Raw genomic sequence first — 24279 nt, 5'->3', positions numbered from 1 at the left:
CAGGCCAAATAAATCCTGGATAAAAAAGCTGGTGGAACTGGAGCGACTATTTTAGTCCTCACAATGGAAGGTTGATCAAAGAGGAGCCAGAAACAAAGCCGGCGCTCAGGTTTTTTTTTTTTTCTCCTAAATTAATGACAGCACCAACATAAAACATCAACTGTTTTTTTGGGGGATTTTGTGGGTAAGATAATCGTTTTGGCTGCTCTCTGTGTTGGTGTGAGATGCTGTGTCTTCGATTAAAAATGGGAGAAATTTGAGAGTTGTCATGCAGGACAGTGCGCGGGTCCTTCAGTATAAATAGAGAGATCTATTCTCACTCCTTGAAGCGTCTCATTAAAACACAATGACGAGGACTGGGGCGCTTGCCATCCTCGTCTCCAACTCAAATCATGCTCTGAGGGAGACGTCAATCATTAGGGCGATTTAAAAACACATGTAGGAATAAGCCACCATTGACTTCCCATCAGCTCAGATCAGCTGTCATCACTCCGCCGCGAAGCCGTCGGTGCATTCTGTCATCTTACACTTATTTACACTAAGCTTCTGTTGTCCCCGCTTCACGTTTTGTCTTTCCGCAGAGCTTCTCAGAGGAACTAATTTGTGAATTGTGAAGTGTCATTTATCACATTATTGATCACGTTAGCTGGTGACAGTTATATCACAACACATCTGACGCTGTGGACGTGTTTAGAAGTAGTGTGAATCAGTAGAAGTATGTTGTTATTTTTCGTTTCTAACCGACAGCCATTGTTTTTGTCAGCTTTAAATGACAATATCGTTTTATGGGTTATTGGTAGCTGATGAAGCTAACATTAGCTCAATTCTTTGTGTGGTTTGTGGGATGGCTGAGGCTCAGGGGTAGAGCCATTGTCTTGTTATCGGAAGGTTGCTGGTTCGTTTCCCCTGGTCTGCATGTCGAAGTGTCACTGGGCAAGATAATGAACCCCAAACTGCTCCTGATGTGCTGGTCGACACCTTGCGTGGCAGCCAACGCCATCAGTGTATGAAGTATGTGTTTATGAAGTACTGTAAGTCACCTTGGACAAAAGCGTCTGCTAAATGCCCTACATGTAAATTTAAATGGTTTGTGCAAGTGTTGTTGGTGCACCTATCTGTCCATATAGGGGACATGCTAGTGCATTTGCTACTCATGATGACTGATTCCTGACACAGGAGAGAGCACATGCATAAGCACAGTGGATAAAGACACACCTCATGTGATGCTATTCACGGGACTTTTTGAATATAACCTATTACCCGACAAAATGAATGATGTGCCGCTTGGCCTTGGACATAACAACAGGTTAGGTTACTGTAAACTATTGTCATTGATCAAAGTTCATGTTGAACCAGATAAACACATTCCTTACAAATTAAATTGCTCTTTTTAACAGCCCCATGGACGCAGCATCAACTAGTGGAGAAACTGAAGCTCGGACAACCTGTCACTCTTACACTTGCTGAGCTATGACTGAACAATCACAGTTAAGCGGAGGGATTTGAACAGACAGTGACTTTGTCATATTTTGTTACCAATCTTTGAAGAAAAAAAAAAATGTGCTTGGGACTTTTTCCCAGCACATGAACAAGTGTGCATTGACCCGAGGGCTCCCTGTTACTGGTAGCTTAATGATCGCAGCTGTTCCTACGTGACCACTGCATGCTATTGGCTTCAGGCCACCAGAGACACGCCCGGTCCAGATGCCCAACGCAAGCTAGTATATGTATGTATTTATGGTAACTTTACAATAGCGATTCTTTTTCACTGCAGAATGAATTCAAAACAGAGGACAACTGTGTCTGCTCCGAAGCGGTCCGGTCAATAAAAAGCCAGACACAACAACAAATAAATCAATTAGAGGATGTGAACATTTATTTAATATCACCAAGCCTTCCCCTCTGCTCTCTCTTCCCCCGCTCCCTGCTGTAAAATCTTCTCTGTCAACAGTGTGCAAATGGGATTGATTCATCCTTCCTTCTCTTCTGGCTTTTTCCTAAACCGTGACCCGATGTGCGTCCCAGAGCTGCGTTTAATCCCGCAGTTTACAATGAAAAGAGCACATGTAGAGTCGGATCTGTGTTTCTCCACAGCAGCAGCCAACACCGGCCGGACTGGCGCTAATACTGCAGGCATTTTTGAGAGCAGCGGTGAGAGGAATTAGTGAGAGTCGTGCACAGATCCGACCCAAAGTGGGATCCTGATTTTTTGGGGTTTTTTTGTTTAATAACCAGCTCTGCCTCCATCCCCTCCTCCCTCGACATATGTGCACCGCTCGTCCCCAGGGGGCCTGCTGAATATGGGCAACAGTAAGTGGAAAAGAGTGTTAAGTGTGGTTAAAAGGGATGGAGGGGATAGGAAACAAGGGAAAGAGTGGAAATTGGCTTCAGCAGCGTGGACAGTGTTGCTCACAGTGGCGGTGCGGTGTGAGGTAATATTTTAATGAGAGGCGGTTAGTGGATCATCATCCGAGCCCCCCGACTGAGCCAATCGGGCTCTCAGGTCAAAGGCGGCGTGTGAGCGAGAAGTGCTGCCTCTGAGCTGTCACTCAGACTGGCTTTCAATGCTCGAGGAGCATACTGTTCGACAAAACACTTCCATACTGCTCCTCAGATGACATGTTTCCATTTCACCAGCTCCTGTGTTGACTCTGTGTTGATATGTTTTCATAAATGTTGCAGCTCGGCTCGGGGGGATTGCTGCAGTCGTTACCGTGCATCAATGCAGCGTTTACAGTGGAAGTTAGTGTCTGGATGGTTTAGAAGAAGCGTTTCCTCGGCTCGCCCTCGATGCTAATGGAACCTACAAGACTCAAGACTGTCAGAAAACAGTATTTCAGAGGCGTTTGGGGACCACGAACCAATGTCTGGATTACCCATGCATGTGCCGGCGATAGTTTAAGAGCATAATTCATGTCAACAACTCGGGCAGGTTTTTTTTCTGAATATTCGTAAGGCTGCCTGACATATCGTAGATCACAAAGACATCTTTTATGAAACAGAACTTCTCGGTCCTGTGAGGGAGAGTATACGAGGAAAGAGCAGCTGTAGGATTCCGAACATTTCTGGGTCAGATAGCATCCATAAATCTTTCTTATTGAAAATGTCACTTCTGCCCCGCCCCACCTGACTCCTCATTCAAAAAGGGAGAGGAAAAAACAAAACAAGAACGTGAAAATAAACAAAAACCGAAGGAGAAATAAAAGGAAGGATGTCTAGACATATGTTGCGGAGAGACAGATAATTGAGGCTCTCCGTCCTTGATCTGCAGATTAAATTTTCATTAACGGAATAAAGTACAAAGCCGAGGAAAAGCCTTCAAAGAGCCTCAGTGAAAGTGATAACACAGCACATATCAACATTCACCTGACGTTAGGTAGAATGCCATTATAATATGTGCTGCGCTTTCGTTTCAGGCCAAACGCAATGAAAGCAGTTTTCAACCTTGAGGCCTTGAGCCCGCCTCGCGCCACCAATTATTTCACCACAATGTCAAGGTTGCATACTTTCCACATTTTGAGCAACCTCCGCGCCCTAATGTCTGCTTATTAAGGCGCTAACATTGAGCAACATTGTGCTTAAGATTAGCCATATCCATCACTTTAATGTCTGATGTTATAATTTTATGTCTCCGTCTGATTGGCACCGGAGGCATTAAAGCAAATGTCCTTTGTAAAGTGGTGTGAAACCCTGTCCGAGCTGTAGCATTAGACTGAGACGGTGATAAGTGAGCAGGCAGGAGCTAATTAAGTGTTGCTTATGCCTCCGAATGCAGTTTCATATATCAGTAATCCTGTATGGCCCGGGCCACAGGAGACTTGGGATTGTTGGCTTCGGTGCAGAAAAGCTCACTTATATATAGAATGATGTAATAGATTTCACTTTGTCCATTAACAGATCATTTGACACTGTAATTAAAAACAGCTCGCAGTGATGAATTAATCAATTCCCCCGAGTGGATTTGTAAGATAAGCTGAGAGCAGTTTCTCCCACACCGGAGAGCTGAAGTTATGCGCAGTATTCAGATGTTTCAGAGAGGAAATTGACAGGGAGTGTGATGTCAAGTGATGCTGCAGCTGAAATGAAAAGGGCGAGGCAAAAACAAAGGAGGGAGGAAAGGGGGGGAGAAGGAAAGCAGGAAAAAACAGGTAACATACAAGACTGAACAGCAACAGACAGCAGGTTGTTGTGGGGGTAGTTTATTTGGATGCAAAGCCTTGTAGTGGGTGATAAATAAATGTTGGCATTGTGTTGTCTTAAAACCACATACATGTCGATTCTTTTATTAGTTCAATTGATTTTCTGTTTTATATTGTTTGTTTCTCCTCATATGTCATGTTATACTTTCCACTTCCTGTCTTTGTCTGTTTTCCCGCCCTGTTTCTGTGTAGCTGCTCAGTCTTCTCGGGTCGTCCGTGTTGTGCCGCCCATAGAGCCTTCGCAGCGGAGACTCCATTCGCCGAGGTGGCTAACTTACGGTTTTAGCGCCCGGCTAATTTTAATGGGAATAATTGAATTGTACATTTCATTGGATGTCTTTTAAAGTCTTTGTGGGCTGCAGTGCCTCACATGAGGGTGTAGTACATTGGTTTACAAAGCCTTGTGCTCTTCCTGTGGGCTTGATGTTCCCAGGTCTTCGTATGTTCCCATTATTCCCGCTTTGGTCCTCATTGCTTTATGGTTGCCTCTGTGTCCCTTTTTTGATCAACTGTGACGAAGGTCTAGTTATGTTTAGGCACAAAAAAACATTTAGTTAAGGTAAGAAAAACATCATGTTTCGGCTAAAAATACCCCAATTTTATCGCAAAGATATCCATTTTCGTCGCCACCAACACAGAATATCAGTTCACCTGGTTTTTGTCGGTTGAAGTGGTCTCAAACAGTGGTTTCTCGCAGCTATCTCACCTGGTTGTCACTCCACATCGTCCTCTCCTTCAGATGTACATGTTCAAAATATCTGCGGTTTCTGGATGCCAACATTTGTTTAAAATGTATCTACCATAGAAGTGACTGTAAATTATGATTACACACAGCTTTAATTCATTTTTAACTAGATTAAGGCTGCAAAAACATGGGGAAATCCCAATATAAAACTGTCAAGAGATCACAACATAGAATCATACTTAAAAAGTTACGCGTTTAGGACAGTGCCGTGTATCTCTCCATGCCCCACTTTGAATGTGTACCTCTCTCTGGAAATCCTGCACCATATGGATGACCCCGTAGGCTCTTCCTGCTTGCCCGCACCACTGGCGTGATAATACACCGACATGCTCAGGGAGGAAGTCATTATCACTGAGGGGTTTCATGAGAGCTGCAGGTTGGCTGTGAAGGAAAGTTTGCTGCTCAGACTCAGCACTCAGTTTCTACTGTTCGCATGAAATCTGATGACAGCCAGAAAGGGTAGCTGTTCTTTGGTAGCACGCCACCATTGCTGTGATAGTGATTGTCCTAACCTGGAGTGTGGAGAAAAGGGGGGAAACGACGAAAGACGTACAATTTGCAGGGACTGGTTGCCAAGACTGGAGAAACAATCGTGTGGTTAGCTCACCTGCGGGGGGGCAGCTAGCACGGTAGCAGCTCCATCATCAAAAGCGTCTACAGCGCCGGTCTTTACTCCCGTGAGCCCCGTCGTTGTCTCAGAGTTGGTTGTGCACATGCAGAAGGTGGGTGTCACTGATAGTGTCCAGTAACACTCTCTCAAAACAAACCGGCGTCTCTGCGTGTTTGCTTATCTGTCCCCCTTGACTCTTTCAGCCTCCGTCTTTTCCACAGGTGAGCCTCGTTGTGTAGATTAGGGTTTCAGAAACTGCCCAGGCACACCTCACAGACGGTGCGTTTGAGAGAACTCAGGCATCACAATGATATGTTAAAGTGAAACTCTCGCTAAAAAGCAACCAAGGCTTTATTTGCCATTGAAAATGAGTCAAACCTTTGTGTAAAAGCATAATTACGACGAAAGAGACACGTTTAAGATTTACCATAGTTTCATTTTTGGGCAAGCTAATTTATAATGGGGTGCAGGGGCACTTTTACGCTAGCATCAAAATCGCTATTTTTAAAACACTAAGAAGGCTCGACACAACATGACACTTTGCTCGTAGTATCACCAGGGTCTCTACACATGAACACGAGCATTGAGAACATTGTTTGTGCACACAGAGTTTACTTAAATGAAGGTTTTTGGACAGCTCACGTTAGTAGCTGTATCTCCGGCCTGCGCTACTATGAGCAAAGTTTCATTTGTGTCGAACCCTCTTAATGTTTTAAAAATAGCGATTTTGATGCTAGCGTACGAGTGCCCCTGCATGCTTTTACGCTTAGGTTTGACTCATATTCAATCGCAAATAAAGCCTTGGTTGCTTTTTGGCCAGAGTTCATTTTAATACAGCTTAACCACCCCGTGTTCTCAGTGGAAACCAGTTGAGGTTGTGTTTAGGAAATGGAAAAACAACACGCCAGTTCACAACAAGAGTTATATCTTGCGACACTTTCCAGATCAGGTCGAGACAACACTCTTTATGTAATTTATCTACAGTGACACAACATTTCTCGGCAGAAGCACTCGGCGACAGTGTCGAGAAAAACATTGGCCTTGATTTGACTGTGATGAATGAAAGTCTGTTCCTAACCCTAACCCCCTGTCTCTGGTGTTAAAATCTTGTGGTTTTGTACTTGTAACCAGATATACACCGTATATAACCTTTATTTAACTAGGAAGTCACATTAAACTAGTCAAGACCAGTTCAGAACAAAAGCAGCATCAAATCAAATAGCAATAGCGGCGGTAATTACATCATCCGTACGACTTCTCTGCAGTAGAAGAAAGTCACAATTTCTGGGCCGTAAAATTGTTGTTAGTGAATTTAATCTAGGCGATAATTACAAGACCTTCATATGTGTCAGGCACGATTATGGTGCATATGATTTGTAGGTTGCACCGAAGCCACTCAGTTTTAAATGATAAACTGACTCTTTGAAAGACTTACTCATTAGTGTATCAGTATATTTTGTTTTCCGGATTGTGCTGCACATGTTGTTAGAAAGATGATTGTGTTATTAGATTTTTTGTGCCCCATGTGACCTGAAACTGTTGGTTGAGAGGCTGTTTTTGTAACTCTGAAAGCACAACACATTGTTTACTGCAAAACAGTTACAGCGAATTCCACTTTCTATCATGAAACTTATGGATTTCATTGAAATCTGTAATTATATGCAGCAACACAAGTCACAGGAGAGACGGCTTCCTCGCTCAACTGACTATAGGTGAAACAAATAAACAGTAAACTCTATTCCCACTTGCAATTGTCTGCACACTCACCAAAAAATGCGGCCTCATTTATACTTTAAATTAGCTTGCATAAATAGGCTGAAGTGTGCCCAGAAAACACAAACACGAGACTCCCCGCTGGAAAGGCACAAAGGAGCAGCACAGAACAAAATCTTTTGAAGGGACTCTAAAAGGGAATTAAACAGGCCTGTCAAAAAATTAAACTGGCTCCGGTTTGAAAAGGGATTCTTTTAGCTCCTCTCTTCTGCCTCCCCGTTCCTTCTCCCAGAATACATGGGGCACTGCCAAGACACTGCAGTCCACACTGCAGATCTTTCTCCCATGGAGGAAAACCTCACACAGTCTGCTAATACTGCTCATTGTCTCGTAAAGAAAACGCTTAAGCATTGATTTTGTTTTGTTTTTAATCCAGAATGTTAATATTGAGATAAATCCTGTCATATCTTGTTAATGTGAATCTTTTTTTCAAATTTTTTTCCGTAAATCTATGTTAATGTTTTTTGTAGAACATGTCATTCTACGTCTAACCACATCATCTACGGCTCTCTGTTGCCGTCACAAGACGAAATCTTGTCGGTGTTGAAGAGCAGAGCGCTCACAGGAAAACACAATGCTGCCCATACAGTAAAGAAGTTGGCTGTTAATGTTGGCTGTCTCAGAACATTATTTTTGTTTGTTTTGGTAGTCCTACTAAAACCATCATGAGACCTTTGTGATGGAACAACACAGCCTCATAACTATTACCTCATATCGAATTAATAGGTTGATGTCAGTGGCTCCCTAAACAACAGATGACAATAGAAATGACAGGCAGACATTCATCATCACCTCATTAACACTGTTGAAACATTTGCAGTTTGGTTACGTTTAATCATCAGATCTACTTCTTTGAGTATGAGAAAAGATCACAGTATGAGTTAAAATGCGTCACTTTTAATGTGATGTCATTAGTCTTAAGCAACGTCTCCTGGGTGAAAGTTCTTCTCCGTCTCCATCGGCGGACTTTGTCGCTCTTTATACTTTGTCTGAGTTTAGTTTGAGAAAGGACAACTTTTTAATATTTACGACACTTTTCCGGCAGATAACCATGATAGTGAGTGATAAAGATCTGCGCATCTGACAGCACGGAACACAGTAAAGATATTTTGGTGTAATGAATGACGAGGCCGGGCGGGGATCACCGTGGTCTGCTGTTCACGACTGAATGGATTTAACAGTAACACAGAACACACATCAAGTATGCACACATCTCAAACATAATATACCAACTATCAACATAATGAATTAAACATACATCATGCAGCAATGATGAGCCTTCGACAAAAACTGAGCGAAGTCAAAGGCCTTGGATAGCAGTAAAAATGAGTCATTTAACAGCTGTCCACTTCGTGCATAATGTATATGAAGGATTATCTCAATGACACGATGACATGTCATCAACATATGAAATAATGATAATTTTGTGTGTTTGGAAAGCCAACCACTCCCTAATTCTGATGACTTGAGGTCAACCTAGCTGCTGTATGCTGGTGTACTGGTGTACTGTGGGTTCAGCTACTTATTTTAATATTACACAAAGCAACAAAAAATCTGGAAAAATGCACTGACATATACTATAAGAGGATTATATATCAAAATGTGTATTACAGTTGTCTCTTCATTTTATTCAGTTCCATGAGTCATTGCTGTTTATCATGCCTTCTGTACAGCACATCTGCACAATTAACGTTACCGAAACATAAAAAATGTCAACCCGAAAAAAGCGTAAGTGTGCAAAGCGGATCCTAAGTAATGTTTGTGTATGAGTGTGTCAGGAGAGCACTGCATCGCAGCTTTGTATGCAGTAAAACTAAAGTTCTAAATTGCTCTGAGAATTAGCTTGTCCAAACATGTCAGAGGACTCAGTTAGACATCCAATTACAGCCACTGCTCTCCCAGGGCTATCGGCTGTAACAACTTTTTATTAACTACTCTCTTATGAAAAATGAATCCAAACATTCTGTAAATCCCCAGTAGATTGGCGAGGGGGTCGGGGGTTGACGTCTAATCCCATTCCAAAAGGTTTGTTCATTTTTGTGGCACCAGTCACGGCAGTGTGCGTGGAGCTCTCACCAGCAGCTTAGAAGAAGAATTAGATAAGTGGCAGTTGCATGGAAACATGCAACAGACCATGTCTCAGTGTATTTCAGCTTAGTTGTCATAAGCGTCAGTGAAAGCCTCTCATTGTACGTTATGGTACATGAAATATCCATCTCAGCCGGGGCCGCCCCTTCTCTGCCTTCTCTCTTTGCTTTCTTCCTCCTGCCAGGCGGTGATTAGATCAGTTTAGCGCCGTGGCGAGGTGCCCGAAGGCCGCCAGAGATGCAAATTTTGTTTTTCTTTTGTGGCCCGCCCGCCCCTTGTTGTTTTTCCTGTCTGCGTTTTGTCGTCTAGCGTTTTAGTTCTTCATGGGTGACTCACTTGCACGGACAGTGTTTTACATGCCCAGATTAAGCAGCCTTGTTCTCCTTCATGCTGTGCGACTGGGCTCCTCTTTATGCTTGCTCTTCCCCCGTTCCCACGCGTTGTGCTGCACATTTATTATTTATGAGTGCATGCAAAGCCACTTCTTGCTGAAGCAAATGGAACGGGAACCCTGCCTTGCTCCAGTGTAAATAATGCATTTGGCACGAACTTACAGTCTTTCAAAGGTATTGGTGGACTTTAAGATGGTGGAGCGCAAAGTTGTGAATATTGGCCCGTGTCCCAAAGTCTTGCCCTTTAGAGGCTCTGGCACACTCTCTGCTACCCTAAAGGGGGGCTAATGAGGTGCAGTACACTAGTTCTAAGTTATTGTTTTGACCCTACACTTATTATGATGCAGAGCAGTGAGTCCGGCAGCAGCAGCAGCAGCACGGGGACTCATTATTTAAGTGGTACTATGACTGGTACGGGTGGCTCGTTTTCCTAGAAAGCTCTCCTGTGCCACAGTCTGACCATGAACACAGCAATACAAGCGAATCGCCCTTCTGTGAACAACAAAACAGACTTTGCGCTCCCGACAGAGAACAATCAGCACTCTTATCGATGACCCAAAACTGATTGAATTGCAACGGATGCAGCAACCATGCCCCCCCTCCCCCCTTCCCCCTCCCCCTCCCCCTCCCGGTCTGCATTATTGCAGAGGAGGACCACCCTGCTCCCATTCACTCTGCCAGGCCTCTCGGTTTAAAAAAGTATTTTTACAGCTCATCTCTAGAGCAGAAATTGACCTATTTCAGACTCAGTACAGTGAGTGCTGAAGTGCGGTGTGCTGCTCCCCGAATAAAGGGGTGACATCATGAAGCTGTCACTCTGCTGAGAGACACGCACCAGTCTCTCTAATGTCGATGCAGAATATGGGAGAGGAAAAGTTTGACTCCTTCACGGCAGAGGTTTGGTTTCATTGACCATAGGAGGTTGGAATATGCCAAGAAGCTGGTTAAATTAGAGATTTTTGTGTGTCTCGCTGTATGGTTCCATCAAGGAGGAGAGACAGGGTTTATTGAACAACGTACGAAATCATACTTCACATTTACTAAATATCAACGGACGAAAAAGTGGTACTTCTTATAATGAACTACATTCACTTTCAGGCTGATTATGCCCCCTCTAATCCGAGGATCAGCCTACAAAATGTTCCTGTTTTTTGAGGGGGTTACTGTATCAGAGTGGGCGGTCATAAGTTGTTGACTGAGACGCGGCAGGCTCCGCTTGTTGTCTTCGGCTAAATACGTGATCGTTGGGGTGCATCAGCGACGAATGTTGATGTCTTAGTCACGGTTTTGTGAATGTAAGTGAACATTATTGTTCTCCTGGAGTTTATGAAGTGCCTGCAGATGCGCTTGATGGCCGATTCATTGCCGGTTCGCTCAAACAGAATAAAACATTGTTCCTCTCTCACTTCACATGTTCTCAGTTATGCGTAGATGAGCGCTCTGTGCTTCTGTGTGCCGACGTCACTGATGCTGATGATGTTGTCAAACTAGGCAAGACTGGCTGTGTTGTGTGTTGTAGTGTCATAGCTGCTATTACTGTTGTTATTAGACATATTTCTGGTGTTGTCAGGTATGTCCCCCTCTCTCTCTTTCTCTCTCTGTCTCTCTATCAACCCAAGCACTTAAGCCCCATCTAGACTCTGGGTTCCTGCGACTCTATAATTAAAATTGACTTGCCCTTCACGATAACATATTACATGGGATAAAGTGAGATATTATCACATCCGATCCTTACTCTAATTCCCCGTGTCAGCCTGGTCATGACATCGTTGGGCCGATCGATATTTTGCAGCTTGCATTCAGCTAAATTTAACAATAACCGAGTAACCTACTCTCAATCCGGCATTTTTCTGTGTGGATGAAGGGTAAGATATGTAAAATGTGCATAGAATAGAAAATGATGTCGGGGTCCACTCTTCAATTCTAGCTGCGGGCCTCGGTTGCCGGTCATGCCCCTCTCTCTCTCTTTACCCCCATGTCCTGTGTCCCTCCGTCTGTCCGGTGAATGTGAAATACATGTGAAAAGAAGAGTGGGTTCACGGCGCTGTGTTAGTCTACAGCACACAGCAGTATCCGTTTCAGTCTTGTAATTGCGAGCCGAGATGTTGATGAGGATATTTTAGCTTTCCTGACATTTGGAAAAGGATTATCGCCTATAGTGCACGGAGCTGTTTCCCCCAGTGATGGCTTCTGAAATTCTTACCAGTGAGCCAATTTTGAATAAAACTGCCTCCATCTCGCAGTTGCCGGTAATTACTGAGATTGCAACGCTAACTATAAAATCCAAAATAATGCTCTTTTTCAAACACAATACTCAAGGATGTGCATCCTGGGTTATATGGGAAGAGCAATCACGACGGAGAGGTTAAAGATGCCCGCGGGGTGCAATCAGGACTGCATTGTGATGCTTGTGTACAATTCATTTTATGCGGAAGGCGGCAAATGATTGTAAGTGTTAGAACTTCACTTGGTCCTGAAAATCACCGAGGAGTGACGTTAACTCCACACGCAGAGATCGTCTGAGTGCTGGTTTAGTGCCGTCGTTAGTCATTTTATTCTGGCTCCCCTTCTTGATAGTTCTTATCTGCTCAGTCATTCGTTGGAGCTTAATTGTATGAGCGTGAGGACCCGAGCAGTGTTTATTCTAGAGTGACTTATATTGCTTTAAAGCAGAGGAATAATTTTCTGCTTCAGCAGACACATTGTTGGATGAAATGTGGAAATAAAGCTTGAAGATCCACTTAGCATTACTTTGATCTTATTACAGCTTATGCCTGGCTCACGCATTCAGTTTATGTCAAAATACTTTTCACGCTTTTGAATATTCATTCAAGTCGGTAGCACGCGCAGCACACACAGTCCGGAGCAGCGTTTTGTGACTGAAATCAATATCAGACATGACAACAGCACCGCTGAGGGGGGAAAACACTTTAGAAGAATAACGCCAGAAAATTCCGCAAACCTGTCTCAGTGTTTAAAATGCAAATGACTCAGAAGTGTCCACAAGATCGTGAATTCTGTGTGAGTGAAATGTTAATACCACCAAGACGGCTTCTACCAACATGATTTGGGTTTCTGAATTCTGACTGGGTTTTGAGGTTTTGCATGCTATTATTCTTTGGCAGCGCTGTCAGAGTTTGTGAGCACGATCCTCACCCATGCAAAGCTTCAAATTAGAGACCGAAATCTCCAGAAATCAAAAACAGTACCCTCATGTAGGAAGAACAAGCTTTTGATATTTTCAAATATTATCGAGAGGGTTTTCACCTCTGCATTCATAGATTTTTTAAAAAAGGCTGATGTTTCTTTGTCACGGAAACTTCAGCCTTTTTTAATAAATCTATGACTGCAGAGGTGAAAGGTGTGTTCATTCTTTTTCACTAGGATCAGATATTGGGGGGATTTCATTCCCTGCATCATATACACACTTGTGTATTGAGTTCACTTAAGACCAGAGTGATGCTGTTTGACTCCTGGAGTCCTGTTAGTAATTATCTTATTTAGTGAATACCAATCTTTTTTAGATGGAACTTTACCTTTTTTGTGTATCCAAATTAGGTAATCCCGTTACATGTATTAAGTTACTCCCCTACCCTGGATATCATATACACATATCGGTTTCTCATGAAATAGAGCCAGACGATATATCGATTAGCCGATATTGGCTGATCACAGATATATCATATTTTCTTAAATGTTGTGGGCTATGAAAACATGTTGTTTATTGTTATACTGTTTATTTTCCTGCCACGGTCACAAGCATTTGATTACCACGTTTGAGGGCATGCCACAATTTTTTTCTTGTTTTCTGGCCAAAATAACGTCATTGGAATTTTTTATTTTATATTATGAAACCTTTATTATCTCGTCATACTCGTGCCTGAATCATTCACAGATGGGTACATGCTGTTTCTAAATGTAGAAAGACTCATTCATCCTTTTCAATACTTGGAGTGGTCATTGAACACTTGTCTACTTTATTATTTCATTTATATCTTTATCTTTATCTGTTGTTTCCATTCATGCCATATCTTTATTTCTGATTTGCACAGAGCATCTGGAACAAAAACAATTTCCCCCCGGGGATTAATAAAGTATTCTGATTCTGATTCTGATTCAGTTGTATCTCGTAACCATCGTCATGGTCTTTGCTCACTTGTCATGGAAAGTGAAGTGAATATATTTCCCATGCGCGAAAATTATAAGGAATATTTTATACGATAACAACTCTTTTATTTATATGATCATTCATTATCCATTACAGGTGGTACACAGGGGGGCTTCCAGTTGTTTGCAAAGACATTTAACAGTTAGAAATGTCCTAATATGCCTGAAATAGCCTCGTATCTACATTACAATGTTGTCAATTATTAAATAATTGTTTTCGAGGTGTTCATAAATGCTAAATGGTCATGCTAAAATAACAATTTACGGGCACCAATGAGTTTAAAGAGGACACATTCATTTATCTGGATGGAGATGTACAGTGTGCTGGATGCAGTTTATCGTTTTATTTGCATAAAATGTGACTGAATGGAAGAACAATGTGCGCTCTGGTGCCGGCGGCGCTCTTTGAGACCTACAGTGGCCGACTCTTCCTCTGTCCCCCCGTGCCTGCAGTGTGATGATGCAGGAGGACAGCTATCTGATCCCTGCTGCGTTGTACCGTGTGTCCGGTGGCACAGAACATGCTGTGAGGACACAGGATGAGTCAGAAGCAAGTGGACCTTGGTGAACCAGAATGGCGCGGGAGATAGAGAGATAGAGAGGAACAGAACGAGATGGAAGGACCAGCCAAGTGTGGCAGAGGACTCCAGCCACACAGAGATGACCTCTGCCTCTGCACCCGAGAGGGATGTTTTTCCAACAGGTCTGAGCCTAATGTTGGCTTCTGGAACTAAGTACTCGGCCTCCTCTGGTCTGCTGCTTCCAAAATAACACCACACCAAGCCCGACGGGGAGTAAACGCTGGAACGCGGCCGCGGCCCTCCACCCTTGCCCAGTGAATTTGCTGCTGTTTTTCATAACTCCAATTTTCTCTGTCAGTATTAGACACAGTGGGAGTCAGCGAGTTACATAGGGTTTGATTGTGGCAAGTTACTGAACCGGAAATCACTTTGAAACTCGAGTTTTTTACTCAGCAGAACGGGAAAATACTCTCTCTGTCTGAGTTACTATCTTCATAACACACATTCGCAAATTCCCGGTCAGAGGATTTGTCTGAATGAAAGGTGCTTTGTTCACCAGATGTCTGTGAGCTGCTGTTAAATAGTGCAGACTAAATGTCCTCCAACACTGTTGCTGCTATCCCTGGTAGTGCAGTGGGGCGAGCGTCAATTGATTGGTTGAAAAAACACGCTTTCTTTTTGCGGCAAGCTATTGACTGAATGGATGTGTTTTGGACTCACTCCCTTTGCTCCAGCATCTTCTTCTTCCACTGAGGTGTCAAGGGTGTTGGTTTGCTTTCAGGAGTGTGAGGGCACAATAACATTTTCAACAAAAACGGAGGATAAGAACACCATTTAACCCTTTCACAGGTGAGGTGAATATCACCACTGATCTCGTTTGATTCAGCGCTCTGCCGAGAAACCTCGGGTCCACCCTGAAACGCGTCACTAATCCAACCGTTGTGAGCAGACCAGGTGTTCAGGGCGCTAACCTGGCCCCCAAATTCCCCAGATCTCAATCCAGTCAGGCATCCGTGGGACGTGCTGATCGACGGATGTCCAGGCACCACAGGACACCCCCAGACTTTCTGTGTTTGTCTCTGTGCATTAGGGGGAGAGACCCCAGATACACAACATATCAGATGGAGCATTTTCGGGTGATCATGGTGGGCATCGCAGTGGCTGCTAGGACATTTACTCAGACACTGGAAAACACCCAAGTCTCCTGATTTTAAAAGAATGGACAAGCACGATGACGGGAACAGCTTCCAATGAGCACAGTGCTCAACAGGATGAGTGGCAGGACAAACAGAATGTGGGATCTTTTTTAAGACTCATATCACTGACTGATGAATCTGCAGTGTGAATGTTGCCTCTCGATATTAGTTAATATTACAGCCTGTTGCGTGGATGTTCCTTCTAGTTATGATTGTATTAACTTTGCACCACTGGTTTGATTTCATTTGTTGGGCCATTTCCAGGGGCGGTTCTAGGGGGGGGCAACAGGGGCCAGTGCCCCCATAACTCTGAGTCTGGAACCCCCTGTGGCCCCCCCGACAGGGAGTCTGTATCAATAATACAATGACAGATTTCTTGCACTGATTTTGTTTTGAAGGGAAAGGCAGAAATAAAGTGTCTCAACAGTTTACTACCCAATCAAAATTGCTGAAATTGTAAACACTGTTTTGTCTGAATGAGGGATTTATCTTTTTTTCCGGGTTGTATGTGCGCCCTAACCAAAAAGGCCGCCACAACCTGGCCCCCCCTATTAAAACTGGTCTAGAACCGCCACTGGCCATTTCTATCCTTTTATTATACCTCTGATGCTACGTACAGTTTAGTGTAAGTTACAAGGTTTGTCTCGAAAAACGGGAATTACACAAAAAAAAGGTTGCGGCTGATTGGTGTCTGTTACCTGAGAGGCAAACATCCAGGGCAGCATGCACTCTTAGCTGCTTGTAGAGCTCGCTCTGACCGCACTCTCACAATTTAAGGCAACTCTTACATCAACATCTCACTCAACTGAAGAAGCTCTCCGTTGCAGTGGGACAATGGATGGAAGGCATTCAATATTTTTTAGTCAGCAAATCAAACTGAGATGAGAAATCTGACAAATAAGATGGGATTTATACTTCAATCCTTTGCATGTCTGGAGTTTGATATTTTCAGAGTCTGCATTCCCGACTTCCAATCTGAGGATCTCGAACTGCCAGACGCTTCAATCAAGCGTTAATAAACTGAACAGAAGAGAAATGGCAGTGGCAGAGTTTCCGACTTGGAATTCCGCGTCAGAGGTTGGATTGCAGCACGAGGCGTCTTTTGAAAACGCATGGTGTGATTTGCGAAACGGCTGGCAGTAATGTGGAGTGAGTTTTATCCGTGGTTAATGGGCTAAAGCGTGACAAACTGCCTGTGTGGTCCTTCAAGACTTTGACATAATGAGGTGCAGTGATTAATCAGATCGACAGGGGAAGAATGAATATGTATCTTCTCCTCACCTTCCTGTATGTAACAAGCCCGAACCTGCCAGTCGAACACGTTTTTTAATTACAGGCGTTGGAGCAAAGAAAGACATCACTAAGCCTGAGTGTTTCCTCGGATTCCAATTTGCGAATTGTTTTTTTTGGCTTCCTTGTATGACGCTGGTGTATTTACATACTTACAACATCTTGTACTTGCCTGCCAACTGAGCCATATGCTGCCGAGTTAATTGCGCATTTGATTACATGCCATGCACTATTCCCTAAGAAGTTATAATTTTGTCAGGTAATCAGTCCTGCTGAGTTAAAGCTGTCGCTGACAGGCTGTCTGAGGCTCATCTGTCACTTGTTGTGCAAGTTTTTTTTTTTTTTTCCACGGCACTCAGTTGTGTAATGTGCAAATCTTTTTTCCCCTCTTTCAAGTTATCTGTAGGATTCCGAGGGATTTGCGGGCACAAAAACACGCTTGGGGCAAATTCTATCACTTTATGGAAATGGCCATTCCCTCAATCCATTCATCTGGGGATTTAAGTAGCACGCTTTCCCGCTCATCCTGTCATTACAATCCTTTTTGTAAAACAGTCGATCCAACAGCTTTTTTTCCAGAATCGGCATTGCCTCGGCTTCCAGCGCATGTCTGAGTTTCACCTTATCATTGTTATCAGGAAAAAACATGCATTTAGAACAAGACACATAAAATACATATCAGACATCTTTCAACGTGTAGGAAGAGGGCGACAGAGGGTGGAGTTATTGTCATCCCCAAAACTGCTGCAAGCGACCATTTTTAATGAGTTATCTCAGGTGCAGCAGCCCGAGGACAGCAGTTCATCTCCGACTCTGATCTATGTAATATAAGCTTGTCTGTTTCATTTAATCACCATTTAATTCAGACATTAAGAGCACAGTATTTTCACTAAATTGTCCTAAAGCTCAAAATGTGTGTGTCTAATGTGTTTTATCACTCCGTAAATCTTGTTTTCATGCGCTTTGAATGACGTGCAAAATACAGTCCGGACATCCAACTTTAGGTTTTAGCTTGTACACTGAAATGCAGAGCGTACAGTAAGTTTTCACGTATTGAATCACTCAGTATAAAGTAATTTGAAACATATTCTCTAACTTTACTGTACATTACGCTGTAGTGCAGCCCTCAGGCCCGGCCCTAATGTTAACACATCTCCTGATGTTAAGTGCTTTTCTTTGATTCCGACACATTGAATTGATTTTCATAAATGTGCGCGAGTTAACCGCGGGATCAATGAATACTTGATCTTTGTAGAAATTGCATCGGGTGTGGGAGCGCAGATTTTTCCTGCAAAAACAATATTTTCTTTCCAATATAGTGTAGTTATGTAGCTTTGGTGTTTGGTTTGATTTAATCAGTGTGCGGAAAATGTCTGCAATCACCGTCTGTCACCAAAACAGAATTTCACGGATTTAACTGTTAAAGTGTGTGTAAAATGTTTTGACATTTTTAATTGTTAAAGCTGAAACAAAATATTCAAAATAATCTGACGTGTAGATCTGTGGACATTTATTGCTTTTCCTGTTTTATTATCATTTGAAGAAGTCACTTTGGATTTGTTTTCACTATTAGACTAAACCATTTATCAGATCAGATAAACAATAGACAATAACAGGCGGATAAATCCAGTAATGAACACAGTACAACCTGTCTATTCTGTGAACTGGGTTTGCTGCGCATCATCTGAGATTTAATATTTCATGGCTGTAGATCTCCTGGATCTTCAGCCTTCTCAATTAAACTCTAACAAGGAGCAGCGTTGCCTGTGGTTTTAATCATTGCAAACCAGCGCTGTGGAGCCAAACATTATTCAAACCCTCAGAACTTTATTTTTAAATTCAAGTGGACATCCCAAATTTTTTGAAGATACCAAACGATATCAGGCCGAATTTTGGAGAAGTTACATGATGCGCATTTCAACACATGAGAGAGCTAGAACATGCTGATGCAGAATATGCACAATATGAGACAGACAATGTGAAATGAGATGATTTTAAGAGCTTTTAAAGCAGCACAGATAGATTTCATTGTAAGTGTCATATATGCCAAAGATATGAGTGTAACAGCAGGATTTTACTTAGCTGTACTGAAGCGTTATGTTCCAGCAGACCCCATGTTTTCTCTGTCAGAGTTATAGCTTTTCATGTAACTGAGGGAAGACTGGGGCCCGAGGCATGACTGCTGGTACTCAACCAACCATGTGTCATATTTAGAGAAGAGGTAAACAAAAACGCCTGAGCATAAGCAGCAACGCCGGGTTTCTTTTGCCCCTCCAACTCCTCGAGCTCGTCCGCTCTGTGTCACGTATCGGCTGTAAACACACTCGTCCGTCTCCTTACTCCCATTTAGTCGCTGCCGCTACGAGGCAATGGGCGCTCTGGGGGAAGTTTGTTGTGTGGGAGATTGTGCGAGAGTGTGCGCACATGTACGTGTCGGCTGTGTCTATCCGTCAGGCCGTGATCAGGGCGTCACGACGAGAAGCAACAGAAACAGAAAGACATGAGAGGGTGTAAAGTGTGTGATGGTCCTGTGGTTACTATGCAACAAAAAATTGGCCAGTAGCACTTAAGATAGAGTATCTAACAATGTGGATAAAGTTTAACAAGACTAGGAGAATACAGCAGCGCTCCAGGCTCTGTCACAGCGGTCCTTTGAGATCAGGGCAATGTGGACCAAACTCACGTCTCTATTATTTCAAGCTGAACGGCGATACGCACATCCAGGCCCGTAGTTCTGGGTCTTTAATAAACTACTATTACTATTTGTTGAGCAGCTGTTTATTGGAAGCTGATTAACTGATTGCAACTGATGACTGGGATTGGTTTTATTTTGTCAGTAAGTCTTCTTATTGTTCTCGTTTTGTTTGACTCTTTGCCTGTGAACTTTCCTTTTCCCGGGAGGTTTAGACCCTGAGGGCAGATCAAATTGTATAGTGAAAGTGAGGTGTATAAGGAACTCGTCTCAATGCCCATTGTTTCATTTTTCTGTATCCATTGCATTGTGCAATCAACATTGACTTTGTGATGATAAATAAAAGCAGAAAACGGTCTTACATCGAGTTTAAAGGTCGCCGGAATGATTTGCATTTCTTCCTGTTATGACTCATCCAATACATTTTCAGACATTTTGCGAAGAAAAACAAATGGCAGCCTCATAGCGATGCTAGATATAAAATCGGGGTATCACCAAAGTCAGTAGGATGTATCCTCTGGGTACCATGAATGTCTGTGCAAAAATTCATTGTAATCCATTCGGTATGTTTAGATAGTTCCATCTGGACCAAAGTGGTGGACATACGGACGTTGCCACAATAAAGTCAGTGGTTCCTTACTCTTCCTTCCAATTTCAAAAGATGACTCACAAATTCTGTGTGGTCGGATGCCTGCTCGTGTAAAAGGCAATCGTCAAACATGACCTCAGACCTGCACATTTGGACGGAGTGTAACTGTGTCATAAAATAACGACAATGTTTATTTATGAAAAATACAGAAGGTGCACAGCTTGGCGAAGATATGTGTAAAAAAACCTAATGAAACTAACACCGCATCCAAACTGCATCCGAAACTGATCATGGCACTAATGTGTATGTGTGCCTGCGGCATGTAGAAATCTGCTTTCACCTATCACGAAATAGGTTTACCCTGATCAGGCCATTTTATGATGAGCCACCTGGTCTCACTGCCACATCCATCAGGTGGAGTAATTTTCCTGTTAACCAACTCCAACTGGCCACCTGAACACTACCAGACACGAGGTGGAAATTGTAATATTAGATGCTAGAGTAGATTTAAATCTTGTTTGGAATAAAACCTGCTGCCCGGCCCCCAAATCCTCAAACAGTGACAGACTAACTGCGAGACATTTCATTTTTAACAAGCATGACAGCACGTGTTCAAATTTCCAATTATTTCTGGAGTTCAGCTGTCGGAGCAGATTTATTAGTTTTCTCCCTTTTCTTGTTATCAATAACTGTAAATAAGTAAAAATAAGATTGTGAGCAGAAGATGAAATGTGGGCGATTGAATGTGGGCCCAATACTCATTTATTTTTTTAGAAATTCAAGTTAATAGGATGAAAGCGAGGTGGACCAGCTGAGCTCATTACGAGGACTGTACGTGTGTGTGTGTTTGAAACGCCCGGTCATCGTGTGGTTTTTGGTGTTGTGGGCAGCATGCGTCGGTGTCGAACAAAAACTACTGGGAGCACAGGTGAAAATTAGTTTTCTGACTCTGTGGGAGTTAATAGAACTGGTTAGTCCCCAGTGAAGAGGGAAAAAAAAGATCAAGTGGACCACTTCAGTTATCCTGGTTGCTGCAGTGTGCGTCCGTAATGTTCTGCAGAAGTCAGACATATTCAGCGCCTGAAGGCACAAGTGAGCAAAATAGTGTTGAAGCCAAAGTGAAGTTGTTTAAGAATGGAGTTCAGTCAGAGTTAAGTTCAAGGTTCATTGTGATGTTTTTTTTTTTTTTTTGCAAATATAATATAATATATAATAATATAGTTGTTTCTCACCAAACACACACATCGCACATCGCTACACTTCATAGACAGTTACTATCTCCTTTATATCACTTCAACCACTGGCATGGTTAGCCCTGTGTGTGTGTGTGTGTGTGTGTGCACTAAAAGGGTACATTTAACATCAGTGAACACTATTTTTTGTAGTGACCTCAATGGGGGAAAAAATATATGATGTTTGCATAAGTGTCTTTAATGTCAAGACTCCTTTTGTCTTGAAACGTAGTTTTTTTAAACACACCTTAACAAACTTAAAATAGGTACTGACTTGACTCCTTTTCACATTGCCAGGAGACGAGTTTGCCATCACGTTCGTAATCAGAAACACGTGCGGGAGGTCAGGAGGGAAACGCTTCGGTATTTGAAGACCTGAGAATGAGACTCAAAAATCAAGGAATCTTTTTCCAGAATTGCTTCAAAGGGGTGCCTACTTAGTCTTGTTTTGATTGACCACCTTTATACACACAGTGTGGCTTGCCTCACCTTTCTGTTAACTGCTGTCTGGCAACAGCATAAGAAGGCCTCATTAAATAGGAGAGGGTCGCATCACAATGAATGTGTTAGCAGGAGGGATGTAATACCAGAGAACCTCTCTCTCTCTCTCTCTGTTTCTCTGAGCATGTGCAGTTGTCTGTAGACGGGAGGCGTAGAACGAGGACAGATTGTCCACTAGTTAATAAGTCTTGGATGGCATGCTTAAATGTTCTCTTTTGAATACACTTGAGTGGCCCACCCAAGTCAAGTTTCTTTTGATTGCCAGGTGCTTCAGCCTATCACTGTCAGCTCTCTGGGTTGCCCCTTGTTTGCCTCACATCAGGTCCACCCCGGCTCCAAAGCTGGATCATTTGGCTTCTACACCTGACCAGATGGAAACAAGTGTAACGGGCATAGAACAGTCCCTTTAGAGATCTATTGAAGATGCTTCAGACACTGTGTCTATGTTTGTCGACAGTCTGTGCGTAACATCCCGATTGCATCAGCTGTCTGATACTGTACAGAATTAGAGCCTCCCGTGAAGATCTCACCCAGCGCTGGCTGCCAGTACAAAGGCAGACGCGACGAAAAAAAACATCCCCCTCATACGCGAGCCTCTGCCAGATAAGCAAGAGTTGATCTCTTTGCATGAAACCAAGCATTTTACTAATTTGAGTGGCTGCACTGGAACAGAGTTCAAAGCGAAGCTGTGATTTGCGGCTGCTTTCTCAAGAGAGACTGGGCCAGTGCTGCTGGCAGTAAGACGAGCCACTGATTGCACTGTTTGTTCCGCCGAACACAGGCCTCAAAGATGGAGATGGAGAGTTTTACTGGACAACAGCCTCTCTGAAAGTACATAAAGATTACTGAGCTGAGCACATTAACACAGACGACACAAACAGCATTACTCACCTCCCAGGTAGAAGGATGACAGCGAGCAGGAGAGCAGGAGACTGAGAGCGTAAACAGACTGCATTTGTTCTAGCTGTCTCCACATCTAAATTGGTATTATAAATTGCTGTGTGTTTATACAGAGTTGCCAACTCTCACACTTTTGGCGCAAGGCGCCAGCTTTCAGGCTCCGTCTCACGCTGCTCAAACAAATCACACACGAGGATGCAACAGAGCCACTCCTTTGTGAAAAATATAGTTATGTACGCCAGATTAGATAGGCTTTCCCTGCTCAGAGGAAAGAGTCTGAACATTGGGCTTTTATCCACACAGCCATGCTACAGTACTTGTTATTATTATGGAACTGCACCATCATTAGCATGGTCCTGAGCGGATGTTTTGTTTGTTCTAGGCGTCTTTATTCTGAGTTTATCAAACACGCTTGGCCATTACACAGCAGCAGGAACGATATGTGCATCTTCAGAGTGAGAGAGGCACCGAGCACATAGCACTGATACTTCATTAATTATTCATAACTATTAATTATCCCTGACACAGCGACAGGATCGGTCAAGTTCTAACGGATCTAATTGACCTCGTGTACTCTCCACACTACCGACTCTTGAGCTGCACACACTGATTTACATGTTTTGGCTACAGTCAAATCATTTGTAACGTACAGCGGTTGACCTCCAACTGAATCCTGAGCTCCATCAGAGCTGTGGGGACTTTTTTATTCCACTTTTGTAAATAAAGTCTGAGAAATCAAAACATTTTTCTGTCCCTAGACGTTTGTAGCGGAGGGGATTATTTTGCTTTTGATGCTTGGATGCCTCACAACATTTGTTTAGTGACATTATTGCGCACCTTATCACGCCATAACAGAAACAGACACAGTAAAGACATTTCTGAGTGTCTTCCAAGTATAATTTTCTAATTTCTAGTCAAAAATACCTCAGTTATGAATTTAAGAAACAATTACCTAGAACTTAGCCTTTCAGTGAGGTATTGGGACTTGTTTTTGGACCTTTTTCACTTGTTCCATTGACAGACTTATTTTACTTATTAAAAGCAGGACACACCTTGTATTCGTTATTTTATTTATGCATTTTTTAAGTGTCATTTCTCCAGTGTATATAATTTGTTTATTTGTGTACTTACATTTCCCACAATGTCTCCAGCAATGGTAACGTTACAACATTATCTAATCTGTGAACATTTCTGCTGGTGTGATATTGAATTTCTTCAACTATGATGTTTGTTTCGGTAACAACTGCTCCCATGATCTCACAAATCCTGACTACTCTTCTTATACTTCTTTAGTTTTGTTTGAGAGACCCCTTATGGCCGAAATTACATTCTGTATGTAGTATTTAGAATGTAAAATGTCTTTTAACAATCAGTGCCCACCCCA

At 42.8% G+C, this 24279-nt stretch overlaps 1 protein-coding gene across 1 annotated transcript in view; it reads left to right on the top strand.

The window, feature by feature from the left end:
- Nucleotides 1-24279, top strand: part of tafa3a (TAFA chemokine like family member 3a) — a 110991-nt gene that overhangs the window by 37874 nt on the left and 48838 nt on the right. The window lies entirely within an intron of this gene.

The sequence above is a fragment of the Sparus aurata genome, chromosome 6 (genome assembly GCF_900880675.1).
Source record: "Sparus aurata chromosome 6, fSpaAur1.1, whole genome shotgun sequence".
Classification (NCBI taxonomy): Eukaryota; Metazoa; Chordata; class Actinopteri; order Spariformes; family Sparidae; genus Sparus; species Sparus aurata.
Note: the sequence above shows the minus strand (reverse complement) of the source record. Positions and strands in the feature narration are given on the sequence as shown.